The 5,000-nt window shown below is 54.4% G+C and overlaps 1 non-coding gene across 1 annotated transcript in view; it reads left to right on the forward strand.

The window, feature by feature from the left end:
- The first annotated feature begins 4,015 nt into the window (after positions 1 to 4,015).
- LOC124772871 overlaps positions 4,016 to 5,000 on the forward strand; it is a 1,909-nt gene continuing 924 nt past the window's right edge. Inside the window, exon 1 of the ribosomal RNA XR_007014328.1 lies at positions 4,016 to 5,000. This exon is cut by the window's right edge and continues 924 nt beyond it. This is a non-coding gene — a ribosomal RNA (small subunit ribosomal RNA).

The following is a 5,000-nucleotide window of genomic DNA, read 5'->3' on the forward strand; positions in this document are numbered from 1 at the left end:
GGTGTCGACAGTAGACATAGCACACTGCCACCTACAGGGATCCGACGGAACTACGCCACCCATGCCGGCAAAACAGTATCGCCATCTATGCAAATAGGGCGACACCACATGCAATACCGCCATCTATGCGCATCTGACAACACTACGTCCGCACCACAAAACATACCGCCATCTGTAGGTCTCCCGCAACATGACCTCCTCCAACGACGATACCGCCATCTATGCGACGCCAAGCCGATTAAGACAGCGATGGCGCCACAGTGCCCGCCTTTCGACGCCACCCACAAAGCCTGCAGCCTCTGTCGACCATAGCACCCATTCTCCAGTGGCTCTGCCGCACGAAGCCGTGGACCGGCAATGACTCTACCCGCACCCGTTCGTGGACCACCCCAACCGCCAAACTCGCACCTCCAGCGGATGAACGGCGGACGTTTCCCGCACTCGTAAAGTGCAATCCACCCCTATAACTTGCGTTTCATGAAGAGTTATTTCCAATATGCGACATTCCCGCTGTCCGTATACATGAGCCGCGACCTGTACCACTTACGAGCGAGAGACGCGATCGCGTTGCTCACTGTACGGCGTCCGATACCGAGCCATCAGCATGTCGGTCCCCATGCGCGTTGCACTCGCACTCGCACTCGCACTCGCAGTCGCAAAAACGTGGCGCAAATATATTACGCGGAAGAGTTATAACAGACCGAGCCCCACTGCATGGGGGGAGTCTTTGTCACTAATGTACACAGATGGAACATTTTGGACTGGAACCAGATTACCCGTACACACGGCGCTGATTAGTAATCAATGCAGAGCCATCAAACTACAGAAAATATATACAACTGTCCGTATACATGCTGAAAGAGTCTGCCCACAATGGGAACCACACGTCAGCCAGACACTCTGATCACGCACCACTCTCTGCTTCTAACAGGCGCACATACAATACGTAAGCACCAGCATGGAACAACATCCAGTGCATCCTCTCCGCCACATTACACAATCCACACTATCACAACCAGACCAGGAGGTCCATGCGGAAAATAGAATATCCCACCCTTTCGACATCCACCATTGCGCAGATAAGGCACCAACACCCACACATGTCCTATACAACGGTGCACCCAACATCACAATAGTACCTCCTGTCACAGCGCACAAACAATGACATGACTCAAAGACACAGGTGTGACACAAGCATAGAATTGGAGCGCCGCCTCTAATAAGCCAAAGGTGCATCCTGACGTGACAAATCTGATCATGTCACAAGCATTCACTTACTATAATCACTATCAACGAACCTGCCGCCCCCGCCCCCCCCCCCTACACCTTTCCTTACAACAACGTGTAACCGAACCTAACCTATGTTGTACCTTAACCTAACCTATGTTGTACCTTAACCTAACCTATGTTGTACCTTAACCTAACCTATGTTGTACCTTAACCTAACCTATGTTGTACCTTAACCTAACCTATGTTGTACCTTAACCTAACCTATGTTGTACCTTAACCTAACCTATGTTGTACCTTAACCTAACCCATGTTGTACCTTAACCTAACCCATGTTGTACCTTAACCTAACCCATGTTGTACCTTAACCTAACCCATGTTGTACCTTAACCTAACCCATGTTGTGCCTTAACCTAACCCATGTTGTGCCTTAACCTAACCCATGTTGTGCCTTAACCTAACCCATGTTGTGCCTTAACCTAACCCATGTTGTGCCTTAACCTAACCCATGTTGTGCCTTAACCTAACCCATGTTGTGCCTTAACCTAACCCATGTTGTGCCTTAACCTAACCCATGTTGTGCCTTAACCTAACCCATGTTGTGCCTTAACCTAACCCATGTTGTGCCTTAACCTAACCCACGTTGTGCCTTAACCTAACCCACGTTGTGCCTTAACCTAACCCACGTTGTGCCTTAACCTAACCCACGTTGTGCCTTAACCTAACCCACGTTGTGCCTTAACGTAACCCACGTTGTGCCTTAACGTAACCCACGTTGTCCGCTAACGTAACCCACGTTGTCCGCTAACGTAACCCACGTTGTCCGCTAACGTAACCCACGTTGTCCGCTAACGTAACCCACGTTGTCCGCTAACGTAACCCACGTTGTCCGCTAACGTAACCCACGTTGTCCGCTAACGTAACCCACGTTGTCCGCTAACGTAACCCACGTTGTCCGCTAACGTAACCCACGTTGTCGCCTAAACCTGCTCTGTAATTGTTATACGACTCGTTCAATTAGTGTAGTGTTGCCCACCCGCAACCCTCGCAATATAGTTCGCTACTCGCACTGCCCGCTCCCCTGTGTATCGCTTCATGTTAAACACCTTGCAAGTCTTGCTGACTTTCCACATGCTCCTGCTGTACACTGTAATGTGGATGGCAGCAGGACGTACATGCCGCGCCCCCCCCCCCCCCACACCTCCCCACGTCCCCACCTTGCCCCCTGCCTTCGCAAGCTGGTTGGTGAGAAGTTTGCATGTTCAATGCCCTTCGCATGCGACGTACTCAGGCTACGTTGTGGTGCGGCCTGTGTCAACTGTCCGCTGATGTCGTACGCGTAAACCACAATCTGTACTGCACATTCGTCCTTATGTACTGAATGATACATCGTGGCACATGTGTGACCGTACAACGACTGCGCCCAAAAACGGCGGACCATACAGTGCAAATATTGTGCACGCAGCTACGTGTCGTCTCCCTATGACAGCTGGATTGCAGTGTGGTACGCCATAGAGACGTGTGGGAGGAACGGACGCCGTGGATGGCGATCAGCATGAGCTGTCTGTTGATGTATTCGGACCTAGTCGTCTCTCCTCACACACCGTGATAGCATGGTGCACCGCGTTCCATATCTGCGACATGCTACAGAGGCCGGTTGACAGTCGTTCGAGCAATGGACATCGCATACGTACGGGGGCCACCTTCCACGTATTGTCTAGGCGTGCACATTTTGTTGCGTGTATGTGGGCAGACGTAGTGTGGTGTGACACCTGACACAGGCATGCAATAATCGTGGAAGTTGCAAATGGCGATGGACGCATACGTTTTCTGGTGAAGTTACGCAAATGAACAAATGGTAACCCGTTGTGGTGCGGTTGTTCTCGCTAGGGGTGAATCGGTGATGGCGACGGTAGGTTGAGGTACTAACCGGTTGTTCCAGCGATACCCACCATGCCGACGAAACTGAACGGCATCTGGGTGTGAAGCGATACGCGGCGGTGGCTGGGTGGGACCGTCCCCGGCCGGTGAGGGGGCGCCTCCCGGCGTGCTGGCCGCGCGGTGCGTGGGCGCACGCGCTACAGCCGGCTGGTGGGGGCGGCCAGTGGCAGGCGCGCCGGCCGACGGACGCGGCAGGCGTCGCAGCTGCGCGCCGGCGCACCCTGCGCGCGGCGCCGTGCGGCCAAAGTAGGTCCTCGCGGGCCCGGTGCGAAGCGCGGTGGACATCTTCAGTGTGCTGGTCCGATTGAGGACTGTGTGCGTTGAGGATGCGCCGCCGCCCGGCGCTCGGCGCCGCGACGCCGTCTGCTGCTCGGTCGCCCCAGCGGTTCTCGCTGGTGGTTTGTATCGCAGCTGTGCGGATGTGTTGGCGCGTGCGCTGTGCTGGGAGAGTTCGCTTCGGCACCCAAGTGGGGCTTTTGTCCTTCTGTGGCGCTGGCGTTGGAGCTGCCGGTCACCGTAGGTGGCGCGTGTTGTCTCCCGCCGGCAATGCCACGACAGCACGCTCCCGGGCCTCTGTCGGCAGCGGCAAGCTCAGTTGGGAGCACGGGTGGTCGCACCGAAAGCGTCTACTCGCCTAACTCCGGGCGATTGCGCCTCTCTCGAACCCGACCAAGTACTTGGGACGGCGCTGCGCGCCGCCGGGACCTGAGAGGGTTTCGAGGTGTATTGTGCAGGGGAGCCCAGCCTCCTCCTGTTTGCAGAATGATTGAGCGGACGCTTGCGTGTTCGCGCGGGCCCCCGGGACACACTCCCGGGCGGCCGGCTGCTCAGCTCTAGTTGACGCAGCTCCCTGGTTGATCCTGCCAGTAGTCATATGCTTGTCTCAAAGATTAAGCCATGCATGTCTCAGTACAAGCCGCATTAAGGTGAAACCGCGAATGGCTCATTAAATCAGTTATGGTTCCTTAGATCGTACCCACGTTACTTGGATAACTGTGGTAATTCTAGAGCTAATACATGCAAACAGAGTCCCGACCAGAGATGGAAGGGACGCTTTTATTAGATCAAAACCAATCGGTCGGCTCGTCCGGTCCGTTTGCCTTGGTGACTCTGAATAACTTTGGGCTGATCGCACGGTCCTCGTACCGGCGACGCATCTTTCAAATGTCTGCCTTATCAACTGTCGATGGTAGGTTCTGCGCCTACCATGGTTGTAACGGGTAACGGGGAATCAGGGTTCGATTCCGGAGAGGGAGCCTGAGAAACGGCTACCACATCCAAGGAAGGCAGCAGGCGCGCAAATTACCCACTCCCGGCACGGGGAGGTAGTGACGAAAAATAACGATACGGGACTCATCCGAGGCCCCGTAATCGGAATGAGTACACTTTAAATCCTTTAACGAGTATCTATTGGAGGGCAAGTCTGGTGCCAGCAGCCGCGGTAATTCCAGCTCCAATAGCGTATATTAAAGTTGTTGCGGTTAAAAAGCTCGTAGTTGGATTTGTGTCCCACGCTGTTGGTTCACCGCCCGTCGGTGTTTAACTGGCATGTATCGTGGGACGTCCTGCCGGTGGGGCGAGCCGAAGGCGTGCGACCGCCTCGTGCGTGCTCGTGCGTCCCGAGGCGGACCCCGTTGAAATCCTACCAGGGTGCTCTTTATTGAGTGTCTCGGTGGGCCGGCACGTTTACTTTGAACAAATTAGAGTGCTTAAAGCAGGCAAGCCCGCCTGAATACTGTGTGCATGGAATAATGGAATAGGACCTCGGTTCTATTTTGTTGGTTTTCGGAACCCGAGGTAATGATTAATAGGGACAGGCGGGGGCATTCGTA

This window comes from Schistocerca piceifrons, unplaced genomic scaffold, assembly GCF_021461385.2.
Source record: "Schistocerca piceifrons isolate TAMUIC-IGC-003096 unplaced genomic scaffold, iqSchPice1.1 HiC_scaffold_943, whole genome shotgun sequence".
NCBI lineage: Eukaryota > Metazoa > Arthropoda > Insecta > Orthoptera > Acrididae > Schistocerca > Schistocerca piceifrons.